This window comes from Panulirus ornatus, chromosome 11 (genome assembly GCF_036320965.1).
Source record: "Panulirus ornatus isolate Po-2019 chromosome 11, ASM3632096v1, whole genome shotgun sequence".
NCBI classification, from domain to species: Eukaryota; Metazoa; Arthropoda; class Malacostraca; order Decapoda; family Palinuridae; genus Panulirus; species Panulirus ornatus.
Window position 1 is genome coordinate 2067104 of NC_092234.1, and position 20474 is coordinate 2087577.

Sequence of the window (20474 nt, forward strand, 5' to 3'; positions counted from 1 at the left end):
TACATACAAGATTTCTATGCGCAATGGTCACTCAGAACACACACTCAAGGCAGCTCCTGCCAGTGCTCATGGCCTCACTGACAACGTCATCTCACCACCAATAACTAGATCTGGTTCTCCAAGGAAGACTTCTTTATCTACATATAACCTCCTAAGCCAAGATGGTGCTGAAGCAACCCTGCATTTCAGCTGCCAAACTCAAGAAAAATCATCCAAAACCTCTAGAAAATATCTCTCCAAGAACCATTCACAACACCTGTAAAAAATACCTACACATTCCCTTCTGCAAGTCAGCTGCCAAATCCCAAATTACAAAGAAAATAAAACACAAATATAAAAAAAATAAAAAGAAATGCAAAGACTGAAGTGAGTAACAGTGGAATAAGGTGATGTTTTCTGATGATTGCTCAAGTGTGTGCAGTTGAGGCACAGGAGGGTGAGGAGGTCAAAGAGTGCCAGCCGGTAAGCGAAGACTGTGAAACACCAAGATGGTGCAATAATCTGGGGTTGCTTTATTGGTGTGATGGGGAGGGCAAGGTTGTATTTCTTACCTAAACACAATACAATGGATGGAGAGCATTACATTAAGGTGTTGGGGAACAATATGCTTCCTTTTTATGATGTTCATAGGGATAATCACTTTATGCAGGATATTACCCTCTGCAAAAAGGCTAAAAAGGTGAAGGATTGGTTATCATAGAAAAACATTCAATCCATGAGGGGCATGGGTAGTCCCCAGACCTTAACCCAATTGGGAACTGCTGGAACCACCTCATCAGTGCCTCACCTAACTCAGGAGAACTAGACCCTATGAACCCAAAACATGTATACAAAATACTTCAGGAACCTTGCCAATTCCATGCCTAGATGTCTGTAAACGATTATCAAAGCCAAAGGAGAGACGACATAATACTAAAATGTGTGTGACATTGCCTCTGAAAATATATGGGACAGACAAAGAATTTTGTGGACATTGTACCTTGTTATGATGGCAAGGCTAGTGTGTGGCGCTCACCAATGTTTTGCCTGTTGAATAACACAGTTACTCTTAGCCACCACGCAATTCCACAATTGTCGATCCAACATTTATCAGGGATCAACATCATCCATTCATTAAGCTTTCTTCTGAACATTTCTGTGGATGTCCCTCTGATGTTTCTCATTTTTTCTGGTACTGTATCACATTGAAGTGTTTCCAACTTCTTTGCCAGATTCAAATATATCCTTGTCTGATACCTTTTTAAAATGTTCATGACCTGATGACTCTGTATCTTATGACTGGATAAGCTTTTATATCAGTAATGTTCTTCTAGATGCCTTCTATCAGCTACCATGCATAAATTATCATGTATCTTTGCCTCCTCCTCTTTAGTCTTTAAAGATTAAGCTCTTTCATCCTCTCATGATAAATCATGTATTCTGTTCCAACAAAATTATTCAATAAATGTTTCTGAATTCTCTCCAGGTTGCTTATTTACAGGTTTGACTGGTGACTAAGCAATACAGCAGTATTCTATGTCTTTTCCAGTTGGCCTTTAGGATGGAGAAGTCGAGAAACTAGTAACTGTCCTATGACTTATGTGCTCAAATGTTTCTTTGCCAAATTCCATCAAGTATTCTTCTGCCCATTCGATACTTTTGTTTAAATTTTTCTATAGTATCTCTATACCTGTCTTAGTTCTAGTCACTTTATTTACTCACATCATCTGCAGAGCACTTGAACACATTTTTTCTTATCAGTATCAGAAATCATTAACACAAATTAAATTCAGACTGACACTGTTTCTTGTGGTTTTCCTGACAGACCATCTTCAAACACAGTTCTATTTGCTACCACTATGAATTTTCTATCACATAAAAAAATTTCTACACCACTTCTTTATTTTGCCCATAATATGAATATTGTTTTGGCAGTTTCTCCAACAAAACTCTGTAGTGCATTGTCAAATATTTAAAAAAGCCAAGAAAACAGCATCCATTATCCTTCCTTGCAACAAAGCCTCACAGACATCATTAGTGAACTAACAGTTGAGTCTGTGTACTTTTGCCTGGTACAAATCCATGCTGGCCTTCATTAATGAAGATATTTCTTTAAGAAGTGTCCTAAATAGTACTTTTAATCACTCTCTCATACATTTTATCATGTGGAATGTTAAGCATACAAGCCTGTATTGTTTGGGGTCTAGCCTACATCATCCTTGGTGAATAAGTGTAACATATGCCATCTTATGTATATCCATCAACTATGCTAGCCTGGTCAATGCTGTCTCAATAATATCATCAAAGGTTTTGCAACTGTTACCTTTGTCTTTAAGAATATAGCTGGTATTCCATAACAACCTAGTCATGATTCTCTTGCATCCTCTTCAGCTGAATATATCATCATCTAATTCTCTTTCTGTTCTTTGAGCTGAACACTAACTTGCACAGGTCAATCAATACCTGACATATTGTTTGGGTTATTTTGTATTTCTCTCTAATACCCAAATCTTTTACATTTGACCCAATTTCTATCATTTTCCCTAATGGGCCTTTATAAGGTATCACTAATGTATCCTTCCTTGTTCCATAGATATTTGCTTAAATCTATCTTCATTAAATACCATCAAGTTCACTTCTGCCCATCTTTAAATTGTCTGTCTTTTTGAATCACCATTTGATCAGTTTCTGATTCATTTTGCTTACTATGGTGTCATCATTTGCAGTCAAAGTCTGATATCATTATCATAAAGAATATTGAGGCCAATACAATTTCCTGTGGTAACCCAGATAGGGAATCTCCCTACTCAGACATGATTCTGTTTGCTAATCTACTTTAAACACTCTGTCAGAAACTTTAATCCATCTTCCTATTTTGTCCTTACTGTTTTGTTTAACTACTCTCTCTAGAAAAATCCTTCGGCTACTTTGTCATGTGCTCTTGCAATCGAGAAAAACAGTATCCAATTTTTTCCTTGGATTAAACTTTCATAACATTGTAAAGAGTTAATCACCGGGTTTGCATACTTTTGCCTGCCATGAATCCATGTTGGCCTTTGTTTATGTAGCTATTCTCAATTAAATGGTTTAATGTATGTCTTTTTCTCATCCTTTCAGAGACTTGTGTTACTTGCAGACTTAAGCTAACTGAACTGTATTGCTTAGGTATCAATATAGCTTATGTCCTACTTTCTGTATTGGTGTTATGTATGCAATTTTGCTCTTACCTAGACTTTACCTTAATAACATCATCAGTTCTGCTACTGCTGTTTTTGTCTTTTTGAGGAATACGGATGTAATTCCATATGGTCCTGGAGCTGAACCTTCTCTGAGCTGAATAATTGCTTGCATTATATAATATTTCAATATGTATGAGTGCATTTCCATCATATTGGCTAAACAGTTCTTCCAATTTGTTAATCCATTTTGAGCTAAGAACCAACAGATTCTGTTAAACGAACATCCTGTATACTTCCATGGAGTTATTTTCATATTCATCACCCATCTTAAATGATCCAATCTCTGTTTTCACATTTTTTAAAGCGCTTTGTTCATGTATGTGAACAAATAAAGTTGCATTCCTTTCTGTATACAGTTCTCATTTCATCTTGTTGTCAGATATGTTTGTATTCTCGTCAATAATGAGTCATACCATCGTTGACTTCTTCTTTTAATGGTGGTATGTAATGTCTATACCCATAATTTGGTTAAGCTTGGTTTCATCTTTGTGTGGTATCTCTGGTGACTGCTATTTCTTTCATATGGTAATTTTACTGACTAAATGCAAGGAAAGGACACAATCTTAGAACTTCAGGTATCTTGTTATTAACAATAAGCCATTGTGTCATTTCTTGCAGGGTGTGTTTAGGCCTATCCCTAAAATGCTCTACCCACAATCTAGGATAGAAGTGTTCTAGTTTGTGTCCAAATGCTCTACCCATAAACTTTACAATTCACATGATTAACATCTCCAGATTGGCCTAAGTGCCAATAATACTATAATCATAGCCTATGCTTAGTCTAGCACTTACAATCTTGTAATCTGCTGATCTTATTACTTTCTCCATGTACATGTTTAACTCTACACATTTCACTGTGATGGAAAATATTTCTACTTGTGCTAATCTAAACTAGTCTACCTGCTTCTGGGAGGTCTGTTAGTTCCTTTCTAATTACACTTTTGAGGCTAAAGAAATTGTCATTTCCATCCCTCCTTACTTTTCCATTGTTTTCAATCAAGTCTCTGGAATTTTCATCATATTCCACTGGTAATGGTTGTTTAAAATCTATATTTCTCTTTTTTCTTACACCCTCAACCATTAATACGGTAAAAGCAAAAACTGGTTTCAATTAAGCTCTAAGGATCCATGATCCTCCATGTATGAAATCAATCATATCTAACTGGAGAGAGAGAGAGAGAGAGAGAGAGAGAGAGAGAGAGAGAGAGAGAGAGAGAGAGAGAGAGAGATAAGGTATGAGTGTATCTTCAATAGAAGAAAAATCAGAGTACAGTCCCATCAGACAACTTTTATCTTTAAACTTTAAACAAGTCCATCCTGTTCCTGCCACTGACAGTGACAGCCTTAGAGCTGCAAGAACCCCTGGATTACTGAAAAGGGGGGGATTCCAGGGTTATACGATAACAATACTAAAACATGTGAAAAACAATGTCCCAATGTATTCCACCATTCACATAAAATTAACTAATGTACACCAAGCCATTACAGGTTCACATGTTCTCTAAGCCTTACACATTACCTACTTCTCTTGGTTGGTAATAATGAGAGACCAAAATGCAAACCTATGGTTTATCAAATATTTGCACTTACAAGCTTTCACTGACTCATTAATGTGGCAATTCTGTGTGGTGCAGGACAAAGGGACATCTTCAAAAGTAAGAAATACTTGCTATATACAGTGGTGAGTAATAACGTTACAAAGCTAGAGACTTACTAGGAACAGAGTTACTGAAGAAGCACATTACCTCCAGCAGCAGGAGCCGGCCCATCTTCCCTGGGTCAGGTCATCTTACCTGCAACAACCGGAAAACAAAACGTTATTTACTTCTCTACTATTTCCTGATAAGACCTTACCATCTAAAATTTTTCTGTTATCCAAGAGACCATGAGGTGTAGAAATGGTGCTAGTCCTAACTAGCGCAAGCATAAATCATTATCAATGCTTGAAAAGGTGGAGTTACTTAAAAAATTAAATAAGGAACTTCTGTAAAGACTTTGTATGAGCATTATGTGATCAGGTCGTCAACTGTTAATGGCTTAAGGGTAAACTCCTGTTTTCCGGAATTTTCCGTGGTCCGGCAATGGCCAGGTCCCATTGTTGCCAGATTAAAGAGGTACAACCTGTACTGCCCCACCCAAGATATCAATACAAAACTACAATAATTACCCCTCCCAAGAAGCACGCACAAACTAACTGCTACCCTCTTCCAACAGCAACCAACGCCTCTCCCAAGAAGCAAGCACAACAGAGCAAACCCTGCTGCCCCTCCCACAAAGTGAACACAAGAAAAAACTTACACATATCTCAAGATCATGTTAGCCTAGATTCTATATAGTTTCTAACACCATTAGTAAGACTGCTGATGATGCACTCTCTTCAAAGCACTTGTACTACCCACAAGAAAAAGCTTTTGTCCTAACATCCCATTTATGGTAGACATTTAAACATTAACCCCTTCAGTACAATGGTAGGATCCATAAGCACAACTGTACGACATGAACATGACAGTACAACTAAAAGAATGGCCTTTGGTCAAGCTATCAGACCCAAAACCTCCACCACTGTGCTTAATGATCTTGCCGCTGTAATCAAAAGGTTAGCCCAATGCCACGTGTTGAAAATAAAATAATCCAATAAAATCAAATTCCCTGTTTCAATTACCAGGGGAAACATCATTGTACTCTGACACTTCCATGTACCATACTTCATCACCAACATCCAACCTTACTTGCACTGCATCAAAAACAACCAAAGTTACACGCACAGTACTGTACTTCTGCGTCACCAGATCATATACTTTAACACCAACAAAACTAAACTTACTGGTACTGTACTTCATCACCAACAACCAACGTCCAGGAACTGCACAATACTATAAACCAAAATTACAAGTACTGTCTCTCAAACTACAATAACAACCAAAACTTATACATACAGTACTGTCGTTCCTCACTAACATCCAGACTAACTATTACGAACACCTACTAAAATACAACAAAACACCATCAAATATGAAAGAAACTGCAATGCAAGCAAGACTATCCAATCTCACAGGAGGAAACTCTTGTAAACCAAATGCCAGAACAACCCACACTAACTCCACCCGACTAAGCTTGCACAAATTGGTGAACTAAACACTAGGTCACCAACACACAAGTTAACTTACCAGTAGAAGTTAGAAAACTTGAAACTAAGTCAACCATATGAGGAGTAGGTTCACACCACTAAGCCAATAAAAACTGGTAAACTAAATGCCATCAACCATACGTAGAGTAACTCATGAAAAAAAAACAGTATCACTCGTAAACAAAACCCTAAGTCAACCACATGTAAAGTTACTCCTTCAGCACATGAAGAAATAGAAGGGTACATCACAAGGGAGGAATAGATGTGTGACGCAGGAAATGTTCCTCACCATGAAGGACTTTCGCAGTACCACAGACTGAAGGCATAGGGCAGGGTACAGTGAAAGGGGAAAAAAGTTAAAAGGCCATATGTTAGAAGTATAACAAGGGATACGTCAAGTGAAAGGGGCAATGGAGAGAGGGAGGGTCAGTCAGTGTGAATAAAGAAGCAGTGTCCAGCCAGAGGGACAGTAGCATGGGACGATACTGACACGGAAATAGGCTGTGTCCGGGGGGGGGGGGGGGGGTGGGATGGGATAAGTTGGAGTAAGTAGAGGCGGAGGATGAGAATGGCAGGTGGTGGGAAGATGGAGATATAGGGACAGGAAGAGAGACCAGGAAGAAACAAGAGAGGGAGGAGGGCAGCAGGAACCTTCAGAGGGATGGACGGGAAGACGTCAGTCATCCCTCATCCCACACGGCCAGGTCCTGCCCTCACTCCCATGGCCTCACTACACCACCACCATCACCATAACACTTTCATGGCCTCTCTGCACCACCATCATCAAACTACCATGGGATTAGTACACTGCTGTCGTTACCTGCCACCTGCGTTAGGTCAGCTCTTTCGGGCTGACCTTGCGCTAGGTTAGCTCTGAGGCTCATGCTTTGTGCTTGGTCAGCTCTTGTGCTAGGTTAGCTCTGATGTGGCTGAGACCTACGCTAAGTTAGCTCTTACGTAGCCGACGCTTGTGCTAGTTCATTTCTGCCCTGACCGACACCAACGTTGGGTTAGCGCTCACGTGGTTGACACGTTGGTTGTCCCTTATGACACAACTACACAATTAATTGTAACACATACCTTAACTTTTACCCTTCATATACACATCCATGATCACATGCACAATTATCCTACCGACCAGGTTCCCATGCCTTTAACAGCAAGTTTAGACAGAAGTCAAACAATCTACACTATAGATCCCAGGGACGTTATCATCACATGTATATCTGGCAATAAACCAAACATATATTTGGGCTTCATAAACCGATACAACCAGCGTTGGCTGCACTGCTTTCATTATGAATCTACAGATTGTTAAGGCAGTAGTTTGCAATATAAAAGCGTCTCGTATCTTAAGAAGCAACAGTGATCTGAGGAACTTCAATTCTGACAGAACGTGTTACAAGCTGACATACAAGTCTAGCCTGTCTGGCCTGGGATGTACGTCACTGGCACGTGCCAAGGCGTGGCCATGACAACGCTGGCCTCCAACCCTGGAGGGTATACACAACTGACCATGAGATGTTGCCAGTTACCCACTTAATTTTCGAGCAGGATCCTAACAAGGGATGAAGACCCTCTGGGATGAGCCTGACGGAAATTTCAAAGTCTCCTACCGTACGGGTAATGCAAATGTCACGTATGATGAGAGAGGATTTACAATCTTTCCAGGCAATGGCTGGGCATCAATGGTGCTGATGGGTTGAGAGCGGTAACACGTTAGTCCGATTAGCACAGGTTACAGTTCCTAAACTCCAGGCAGTCAGGCACAAGAGGACTTGACTGTTAACTTCGAGAAACACAGGAACCGAGTTATCTGTCACAGGTTCACACTTGATGGCAATCATTATGGTCCAGAGAGAGCCACACTCGGTATTATGGCCACACAGGTACAACACCCGCATGAGGGACATTTTGTTAAACTCCAGAAACTTGAGAAAGTGAAGAAAAAGGCGATGATCAAAAAGATTCACATTTACCTGGTGGAGACAATGTCCTTGTCACCTGGGCCAGAGAGACGTGGTTGATTGGGGTGGAAAGGAACAAGCTACCCCTCTCTACAGATACAGTTTCCATATACATTTAAAAATTTCCAGCTGTTTCCCCTGCAAAGTGGAACGCTTTAACAGGAAGCCAACTTCCTGTGGGTCCTGTGGTCAACGCTGGGGTTTGGCACTGGACTTGGCCACTAGTGTGACTCTGTCCCCAAGTGTGACTTTCAGCAAACACCACGAGTCAGCTTTATGAAGACAGAAGACTGACCAGAGGGAATGAGTCCCTCCAAAGTGTCTCTAATGTGAAGAGACTCACGATTCTTGTTAACATGCGTGTACCAACAGATCCGGATGGTGGGCACCTGGACTTACCACAAACAGCCGTCTCGCCTGAGACACGGTTACAAGATCATCCAAGCAAAGAAGTCAGCTACTGTTAGTGCCACAGACTTTCTTTTACAGGAGAAATATTTCCGGCACCGTACAACAAAATGGTAGCGGTGTACGAACTGTCAACCATTTGGTTCAGATCATTCGAGTGGCTGAGAAAGGAAATGAAATGTTCTTCACCACCGCTCTCAGGACATACTTGAACGATAAACCTGGCTTCAAGAAAGAGCAGATAAAAGTAACGTTAGGTGACCTAACCTCGAGAAAGACCAGGTCAAGTAGATACCAGAAGTCAAAAACTGGGAGACACGAACAAAAAATCTGGAGACACAAATTGATCAGCGAGTTGGGTACACTGAAGGATGAGGACATTCAGGTGACCGTGTCAGAATGTAGATCGTAAGATACACCATGCTCGAGGAAATGGGTCCAGACGAGGCATTCAAACTCTCCGTAAACAGGAATCTGCGCAACAAGATGGTAGCTGGAGGAGAGAGAACACTCCCCTTCTCTAGCATGACATGTAGCGATGAATGTTTCCGTTCAACTGTCACGAAGGAACCTAAAGGAGGAGCCATCCAGTGTTATAAGTACTCCATACAAGGACGTACACTAGCGTGTCAATATCCTGGATCAACTATATAATGCTCCTGCACCAGGGACTAACATTGTGTTTCAACTCCTCGGGCAGCGAGTTACGAAGTACCCCAAGCTACTGCAATACCACAAAACTCCACTGAAAAAAGTAACACTGTGGACCGACACAGAGGCCATGAATGTCAGAGGTCCAGGACTACAATGGGAGGTATGCTACAAGCCACAGAAGGATTACAAGTAAGGCGTGAGGGAGGAGGGCGGGTATCGGCCCTGCAGGGAGCAGCAAGCCATCAATAAAGGCGGGGTGAAGCTGGTCCTGACCACAGATAGGGCTGGACACGGGGTCCGCCCTCACTACTTGCTGCCCGCCCCGCCCCGCCCTACTACCAGTCCACCCACTGTACAAGGAGGTAGCCTCACTTCCCACATCCTCACCACTCCACCACCAGTGTGAGTAATGCACTAAGCTACATGCTTACCTCACTACTCACCCAAGACTAAACTAAACCAAGAAAGTCCCAGTATACCAAACTCTATCCAACATTTTCATCTTATAAGAGACAAGATAAAGGAGTCGCTGCACATGACTGAATCTACAGAAGTAGGAAAGATGTGAGGAGCGAGTGGCAGCGAAGGATCCATCTTCCCCTCCCAGTGGACTCACCTGCCAGGGAAGGGACGCGGGGGAAAGGCTTTAATAATAATAATAATAATAATAATAATAATAATAATAATAATAATAATAATAATACAGTTAAGCTATGTTCTAACATTTTAGTTTTACGAAAACTTTTAGCAGTAGTCACCTGGGTAATGAGTGAGGACCAGTTATGGCCACCACCACAGTCACCTGGAGCGGGGTGGAGGCAGCAGTAAACAATGGAGCGATATATAGGGAATGGAAGACAACGTATCAGAGGCAGTGGAAGTTACTGATGAAAAGCTCAGATTATAGTCAGCATAACGAAGAAAACAGAATCTCCTGAAGATACAGTCAGTAAGGGGAAGATAAAATGAACTCAAACACAAGAGAATCATGAGAGGCTCCCGTCCCATGTGAGAAGCCATCTCTCAACACACAAGAAATAAACAACACAAGCAGCAGGAGACACCTGGCACCGGCCAACACACAAGGAGCAACACTCAAAACACCACAGAAATGACGTTTATAACTGAAGACTGAAAGATTCTAAAGGAAGAACTCTTCTGAAACTAAACAACAACAACAACAACAACAACAACAACCATTGTTCCCGTGTGCTGTCCAAGCGTGACCCAACCCTCGCCAGGTTTGGACTCGTGGCGTGGCACGTGTTGCCTGATACTTCCTACAGTTTCTGTGTGGAGACCGGCCACTCGAGGACTAGCTGCTATGAGGCTTCCTTCTTCCCTTGAACAGCTAAAACTGTAGAAGTATCTTCCTACCAGTGATGGTGCACGATCAGTGAGACGAGAGTGACACTGGGCACGTGACGTGAGGTCGTACGTCGTCCTTGATCAACATGGCTGGATGTGTGACACAACAGGAAGGTGACAGGCAGAGCCAGTCAGGCTGCCACTTTACTTCACTGCTGAGAAACAAGTGTACACAGATCCTGAGTATGTGACGGAGACTTTCCAGTGACAACCAAAGATCAGGTTGTAGCTTAGATTGTGGTTGCTGACGACGAGCGGGGCGACACCAAAGTGTTTGCCATGTTACGTCGGCCATACAACAGTACAAACACGGCTCGTGACCTGTCCCTTGTCCGGCCTGGCATGAAAAGGGTGAGTATATAGTCTCCCCACCCACTCCCTCACTGCAGGAAGATAAGGGTCGATATATACACTCCTCTCTCTCTCTCTCTCTCTCTCTCTCTCTCTCTCTCTCTCTCTCCCTCGAAGGCAACACGTACAGACGGCTCCCCCGAGCTACCAAGGTTCACCAGCAGCAGAGCTTTCCAGCAGTTCAAATGCTCCGCCTCCTGGAAGACCTCACCTGTTTCCCCAACGTTGACCTAAGTCACCAAGCCCACAGTGAGTGACCACCAACTGCCACTACCCACATCCCCTGCTCACGCTGAGCAAGTCTAACAATCCAACTGGGTTTCCAGAGACCCTGCCTGCACCATCTGTCCAGACTCAGCACTATGATAATAATGAAGGTGTTCAGTAACCACCAGAGCCATCGCCTCTTTACTTTCCCGAACTTTATCAAACTGAAGCTTGTGAGAAATATATCTTTGTGGTTCTCAACTTCGTCGTTCACTTCACCACATCTTCCACGCCGCTGTACATAAAGTCGTCCACACAGTCCTGGGTGGCAGGCTCTCTCAGTGAGCGTCAACAGGTTGTGCGCTTCCGAAGGACCACCTCCAGCTTCCGGTCAGCAGATGCGTCTCTTGTGATTACTCGTACGTATGAATGATGCCATGACGGATGCAACGGTTGTATGGAAGTACGTCGACGATTCTACCGTTGGTATCACCGTTGACAACAGCTCTAACCATCGCATCGCCCTCCTGGATTTTATGAACAGTCTCAACAACCCAACAACCACGTCACCATGATCCTAGTTACCCCAGTGAACCTTGCTTCCAACCATGTCCCATTCGTCCCACTTGCTCCCATGCTCCTACCCCCGGTGCTTCAGGCCACCAAGCTTCTCGGTGCCACTTTGGGCAATCAACTAAACTGGGAGGAACATTTCAGCAACATCCCCAGCTTACCTGGGGAAGGAACATTTCAGCAACATCCCCAGCTTACCTGGGGAAGGAACATTCCAGCAACATCCCCAGCTTACCTGGGGAAGGAACATTTCAGCAACATCCCCAGCTTACCTGGGGAAGGAACATTCCAGCAACATCCCCAGCTTACCTGGGGAAGGAACATTTCAGCAACATCCCCAGCTTACCTGGGGAAGGAACATTCCAGCAACATCCCCCAGCTATCAAGTACACGCCACATTCTTCATTGACTCAGGACACCAGACATCTCTGCGTATGTATTCAAGAACACGTATAAAACCTTCATTCTTCTCGATCCACGTTCTCCTCTCTTCTGCTGACTGGTCTATCTCCTTCCTCATCACACAGCGGAGAATACTGGATACGGTGCAGATGAGGGCATGCCAGGTTAATCCTGGTCCCTTCTCCATCGCCCGTTAGGAGAACGTCAACCCACTGGTCTTCCCGACTCTCCAACTATCAGCTGCATCTCATCAGACGCTCTGGAAAAGAGGTACAGCGCCAGCCTCACCACGGGTGATCACCTCCTGACACCAAACATCCCTGGTCGCTGTACTGCAGCTACACACTACACCCACACCCAGCCAAGTCCTACTTGCACTGTCCACTACGAAGCAGTTTCGTCCCAGCCACTGTGAAAACATTATTATTATTAGGTAGAGAGAGACACATCAAGGAATATACCAAGGCGTACAAGCCCAGCCTGCCACTGACGAGCAAGGGTCACCCTGCCAACCCCCACCACAGGTGATGGCATCAGGTGGGCCTACTGTAGTCAGGCATCACTGCTGCCTGGCCCACGTACATACCAGCAGGCAAGTGATACAATCCTCAAATCGTTTTACTCTCGTGAAGCAAACTGGTAGTGTGCAGGGGAAGTGTGAGGCCCAGTCGAGCCAGGGCAGTACAGCTTAATGTGGCTAAGGCTAGTGTGGCCATGATAAGTTCTGTGGCCAGAGTAGAGAGTCTGGGTCAATGTGGCAAAGGGAAGGGCCCTCTATTGACTCGGACATTATCTCGCGGTTCAGGCCAAGCCTTGAGGCCTGTCACAACAGAAGCACATGATACTCCACGTAAGAAACAAGTGGCTAGTGTCTAACACGAAGATGCTTGAAGTCAGAAAAATAAAGAGGAATGTGAAGTTTAATGTGAGTAGAGAGGCCAGTGTCATAAACACACAGCAACCTTAGGGTCAGAACTGGCCAACCGACCTCCATTATAACCCAACACCCTCTTGCATGCATGATCCAGCACCATTAACCTAGTCGACCTTACCCATTCCTTGTACGATGTAACGGGGAGAACATTGCTTAGGAGGCAATGTGCTTCGTCAGGTGTTCAGAACACACTGGTATAAAGGCAGCAGGTGTAAGGGCAGTGGGTATAGAGACAGCAGGTGTAGCGACCACTGGTGTAAAGGCAGCAGGTGTAGATACAGCAGGTGTAAAAGCAAGGTGATCGTCGGCGTGTGTGAAGCAACAGTCTCGACCAGCTAGCTTCGTACCCCGCTTACTCCCACTACTACTTTCTTCTTTACTACCACCACTACCAACACTGCCACCACCACTACCAACACTGCCACCACCACTACCAACACTGCCACCACCACTACCAACACTGCCACCACCACTACCAACACTGCCACCACCACTACCAACACTGCCACCACCACTACCAACACTGCCACTACCACTACCAACACTGCCACTACTACCACCATTACTACCATCACCACTACCAACACTGCCACCACCACCACTGCCACCACCACTACCAACACTGCCACCACCACCACTGCCACCACCACTACCAACACTGCCACTACCACTACCAACACTGCCACTACCACTACCAACACTGCCACTACTACCACCATTACTACCATCACCACTACCAACACTGCCACCATCACCACCATTTAGACCCTCGCCATCTTCACTATCACCACTACAACCCTCACCATCACTACACTCACAATCATTATAATTCCTTTCATCTCGTGTACAAGCCTCACACTACACAGTGGTGGGTGGCGCGGATACCAGCTGACAGGTGGCCGGCCAGCTGGAGCTCCCACTCAGTACCATCCCCCAGCTGGATTGCGTCAGCCGGTCAGATGGTGCTCGTGCTACCACCATCCACCCAGCTGGTACTGTGGCAAGATGTCAGCTGGTAGTGGTTTCACTACTACTAACCACCCAGCTGGCACTGCGTCAGGCTGTCAGCTGGTGCTCATGCCGCCACCATCCATCCAGCTGTCACTGCGGCAGGCAACCAGCTGGCGCTCGTGCCGCCACACATAACCACCAACAGGATAATGACACCCACCAAAATGCCAATTCATTCTACAAATCAAAACTGGTCCACTCCTCACCTTGGCGGTACCACCACGGTACACGCCTTCACTGCGGCGGTACCACCACGGTACACGCCTTCACTGCGGCGGTACCACCACGGTACACGCCTTCACTGCGACGGTACCGCCACGGTACACGCCTTCACTACGGCGGTACCACCACGGTACACGCCTTCACTGCGGCGGTACCACCACGGTACACGCCTTCACTGCGGCGGTACCACCACGGTACACGCCTTCACTGCGACGGTACCACCACGGTACACGCCTTCACTGCGGGGGTACCACCACGGTACACGCCTTCACTGCGGGGGTACCACCACGGTACACGCCTTCACTGCGACGGTACCACCACGGTACACGCCTTCACTGCGGCGGTACCACCACGGTACACGCCTTCACTGCGGCGGTACCACCACGGTACACGCCTTCACTGCGACGGTACCACCACGGTACACGCCTTCACTGCGGGGGTACCACCACGGTACACGCCTTCACTGCGGGGGTACCACCACGGTACACGCCTTCACTGCGACGGTACCGCCACGGTACACGCCTTCACTGCGGCGGTACCACCACGGTACACGCCTTCACTGCGGGGGTACCACCACGGTACACGCCTTCACTGCGGGGGTACCACCACGGTACACGCCTTCACTGCGACGGTACCACCACGGTACACGCCTTCACTGCGGCGGTACCACCACGGTACACGCCTTCACTGCGGCGGTACCACCACGGTACACGCCTTCACTGCGACGGTACCACCACGGTACACGCCTTCACTGCGGGGGTACCGCCACGGTACACGCCTTCACTGCGGGGGTACCACCACGGTACACGCCTTCACTGCGGGGGTACCACCACGGTACACGCCTTCACTGCGACGGTACCACCACGGTACACGCCTTCACTGCGGCGGTACCACCACGGTACACGCCTTCACTGCGGCGGTACCACCACGGTACACGCCTTCACTGCGGCGGTACCACCACGGTACACGCCTTCACTGCGGCGGTACCACCACGGTACACGCCTTCACTGCGGCGGTACCACCACGGTACACGCCTTCACTGCGGCGGTACCACCACGGTACACGCCTTCACTGCGACGGTACCACCACGGTACACGCCTTCACTGCGGGGGTACCACCACGGTACACGCCTTCACTGCGGGGGTACCACCACGGTACACGCCTTCAATGCGACGGTAGCGCCACGGTACACGCCTTCACTACCACGGTACCGCCACGGAGCACCACGGTACAGACTATCAGCAGGAGGGTGAAATAACTACGGTAAGATCATCAGGTATGATGACTTGGTTATCGTACGAGAACGGTTAGACCCACTACAGTATACACAGTGGACATACTGCCACACCACTGTAGTATACACAGTGGACATGTGCCACACCACTGTAGTATACACAGTGGACATACTGCCACACCACTGTAGTATACACAGTGGACATGTGCCACACCACTGTAGTATACACAGTGGACATACTGCCACACCACTGTAGTATACACAGTGGACATACTGCCACACCACTGTAGTATACACAGTGGACATACTGCCACACCACTGTAGTATACACAGTGGACATACTGCCACACCACTGTAGTATACACAGTGGACATACTGCCACACCACTGTAGTATACACAGTAGACATACTGCCACACCACTGTAGTATACACAGTGGACATGTGCCACACCCCCAGTGTAGTATACACATTGGACATACTCTCCCCACTGTGGTATACATAGTGGACATACTGCCACAATACTGTGGTATACATAGTGGACATACTGCTCCACCACTGTGGTATACACAGTGGACACTGCCACACCACTATATCTTCACTTTCCTACCAGCAATGGTCTTTCCTGATAATATCTTCCGCCAAACTAGTAAGTTGTTCCGAGTGTACGTTAGCTCCCTCCTGCACGACCCCTGGCCGGCTGGTCTGGTACACTTGACCTAGTGTACCGTGCACCTCACGCTGTTCTGACGGTACATCATGAGAAGGTACAGCCATTTTCTCCATTACTCATGTGGATATAAAATGCTGGCCGGGAGGAGTGTCAGGGACCACGACCACACTAGCCGGGTCTTCCCTAGTCACACACACACACTACCACCACATCATCAGGCACAAGATGTGGTAACTGTGGTGGTCGTACTTACCTTACAATCATCAGGACTCCATCAAAGCCGAAAACAACCAAACACTTTATGTAGGTATGTCCATCACCTACACTACAACAGGTCAATATTTAGGTCCATGTTTGTGCGGACCAACAGATATGGTAACTCACCTGCCAGTGGCACCTCCCACACCTGATGTGGCACCTGCCTGACCTAGAGTGGCAACTCTCTCTCTCTCTCTCTCTCTCTCTCTCTCTCTCTCCACAACAATATCATGTTTCTTGACCGAGTCAAGATTTCAGGAATGTGTTGTGTAGATGTACAGGTGATGTTCGTCGCCACAGACAGTGACATGCCATGTAAGTGGACACCTAAGAGACAGCCTGAGGCTCACCATGACCCTGGGACTCAGCTCATCAACACAGCAGAATATTATCATGTGCCACAACTTGGTCGTCCAGCTTCCTGCTTTACTCCGACATCACTCAGCTCAACCTGATAAGTTGAAATGACTGTGTTGGTTAGTGTTGGGGTCTGTGTTCTCATATCGATATAAGAACAAACCCTAACACTATTAATGCTCTGGTTAGGAGTTTCCAAAGACTTGATCCAGAAATATCACAGCATACTACACACACACACACACACACACACACACACACACACACACACACACACACACACACACACACTGCTGATCCTATATAAACAAACTAGATTAAATGCATTAAATGTAACATACACTTTAAGTACTGTCTCTGAAGAGGGTGTGCTAATGTGGCTTCGACATATAGAGAGAACGATTGAAGAAAAGTTAGCAAACACGATATATGTGTCAAAAGAGGAGGGAACAAGAAGAACGGAAAGACCAAATTGGAAACGGAAGGATGAACTCTTGAGCTATTGGAGCCTAAACATGAAGGAGGGTGAGAGGCATGCACAGGATACAGTGAATCAGAACGACGTGGTACGCAGAGGTGACGTGTTCTCAAAGGTCTGAACCAAAGGATAATATATATTCGGACACTCACTTGTTCACCAGATAGCGTTCTAGCTACGTCTCTTCGTTGTATATCAACTGACTGTTATATTTCTTCCTTATATCTCCCCTGATGATGTGACTATTACACGAAAGTGCACTTAAGAACTTATCGTGTTTCATTTCCCCGTGGACTCATAGGAATATATATATATATATATATATATATATATATATATATATATATATATATATATATATATATATATATATATATATATATAAACTGTACGTTGTACCAAGGTTCAGTCAGGTATAGCAAGTGTGCCACTGTATCATGGGTATGGTCAGGTACAGCGAGTGCTGTAACAGGGTTTGGTCTGGTACAGTGGAGGAGACAATTAAGATTCTCTTCTGGAAACCGCTGGTCTTCCCTGGGTGGTGGGTGACCTTCCGTGTCAAGCAAGTGTCAGCAAGTCCTGCCTTCCATAGTGACCAACCTGGTCTGTGTCCACCCACCATAGCGTCAGGTTCAGGTAAGGTGGACAACCGGCAATGTAAACCGTAGCGCTACTACGTAAACACAGACCAGACAGAGCTGGTGTCCAGCCCAACACCACCACAAACACATGAGAGCCTCACAAAAACTGGTCTTGTTGAACGTGGGACTGGCGGCAACAGCCAAGGACATCCACCTCACCACGCCTACCGTCTCTTCTTCATGCCGCACCTTCCCAATACATTCAACCAGCTTCCTCATTCATTGACCACCACAATACATTCAACCAGCTTCCTCATTCATTGATCACCACAATACATTCAACCAACTTCCTCATTCATTGATCACCACAATACATTCAACCAGCTTCCTCATTCACTGATCACCATAATTCCTTCACATTTTATAATTTTTCTTCCTTCTGAACCTCTCCAGGTGCTGTGTGTGTGTGTGTGTGTGTGTGAGGGGTTGTCTGCCCGCCACAAGGTGTACGTGCAGGTGACGACGTCATGTTATCACATCCTGACACCCTCAGCAGCGACGGCCGGGGAGCACACTGTCCTGGCACCACCACCACCGCTGCTACTCACCCTGATGACCGTACGTCTGACCACGGTAACAGCAGAGCTCCGTCATGCACACGGCCGTCCTCCTACAACCTTACTGGCATCATGATGACACAAACAACACACATTACCTATCCCTTACGAGAATCCCACACACAATCCCACAACCCTTAGTATAATGGCTTGACCTATGACCTGACCCTCAGGTGTTGTCACGCCAGTATCTTCAGAAAAGATGGACCAGTGTTGCCACAGCAGTTCCCTCTTCAAGTTGGACCAGTGTTGACAGAGCAGTAAGTGACCTCAACACAAGTTAGACACATTAACAGTAATTACTCCCGTTGTGGAAGAATACACAACTTGGCAGATAATGCTCCCCAGTCCTTAATTATTGCCAATCTCCAACAATAACCCCTTCCTCTCCACCGACGACCATCAACCCTTTCTTCGCCAGTTAAGGTCACCACTTACCTCACCACACATTACCAGACTTGTTCAAGCCCTTCACCAGTCAGACGCACCACTGTCGTCTCCACAATACGCCATCTGTTCAGATCACCACTTGCCTCCACCACACATCAACAAACCCTTCAGCTGTACTTTACGCGTCACTCCCCACCAAAACACTGACTGGTCTCTCTCAACCAAACAATATCGTCCCTCTGAGCAGGACAACACACCTACCAACTGCAGGACACAACACGGTATTGCACAACCACTTCATCATCGCCAGTTGTATGGCTATACATCTACACGTTCCTTTCTACATCACATCACTACCACCACCACCTACACTCTCTGTACGTCTGTTATCTCACCCACACTGGGGTGAGGAGCTGTACCATCCTGCCTTACACAGCTGAGGACTGGTGGATGCCGCTACCGACCTCCATCATACAACAATGTTACACATCATCATTATCATCATTATGGCCTCTATTCCTGACTTTCCCAAGTCACTTCCCTTTTACACTTCCGTTACGGTAAGGTCAATCATCGCACCTGTGAGGTCAGGTCAATGTATTCCGGGAGTTCAAACATAGTGTTCAGGGACTGTCATCGCATCCAAAGGGTTAAGCCTTAGTCTTGAAGGGGTTGTGGTCGTACTCAAGGGGTCAAGACGCCGCTTCGTGGTCCAGGAGTAAAGTTCTGGTAATGAAGGAGTTAGCCTAACACAATGACCGACCATGTGTCATGAAGAAACTGGTGAGGAACACATGTGAACAACCAACACACTATATGTTCATCACTGTTACTTGTTTGAAGCTTTCCTCCCGCGTGGGGAGCAAGAGACTGCAGCAGCTCTCTCTCTCTCTCTCTCTCTCTCTCTCTCTCTCTCTCTCTCTCTCTCTCTCTCTCTCTCTCTTCTCTCACACACACACACACACACACACACAAACTTCTACCGAGAGCAAACGTAGTGAACCTCACAATCACGACTGCGAAACCATCAACAACTGCAACACCAGAGTATACAAAACATGCACCAAAAATACTAGTACAAGAACGAATAATAAAAGACAAAAAAAATAACAAACGAAAAATAAGAAAAAAAATAACAAAGATCCATAACAAGAAGAGTAGCAACACTACAAGCCCTACAGTAAGGAGCAACACTACAAGCACAAGCCTCGTCAAGTCCAACAAACATACAAGCGGCCTCAGTCAGCGTCAGGAGTAGCGTGCCCTTGTACCGGGGCTGGACGTGATCACAGGGACTTCCTCCAATAATCCACCAGGTTATCTACTTACTCTGGTCTTAATAATCCACCAGGTTATCTACTCTGGTCTTAATAATCCACCAGGTTATCTACTCTGGTCTTAATAATCCACCCGGTTATCTACTCTGGTCTTAATAATCCACCAGGT

General features: G+C 45.8%; 1 protein-coding gene across 24 annotated transcripts in view; it reads right to left on the reverse strand.

The window, feature by feature from the left end:
• The window catches only part of LOC139751182 (tyrosine-protein kinase Src64B-like), a 230376-nt gene that overhangs the window by 94630 nt on the left and 115272 nt on the right, over nt 1–20474 (reverse strand). For 10 of the 24 annotated variants that reach the window (XM_071666317.1, XM_071666336.1, XM_071666325.1 and 7 more), the window contains exon 2: nt 4933–5011. The exons of 9 other annotated variants lie outside the window; for them this stretch is intronic. The gene's annotated coding sequence lies outside the window, so the exon portion shown is untranslated. The remainder of the gene's footprint in view (nt 1–4932; nt 5012–20474) is intronic. 5 more of the 24 variants (XM_071666334.1, XM_071666322.1, XM_071666328.1 and 2 more) reach the window with 1 other exon arrangement.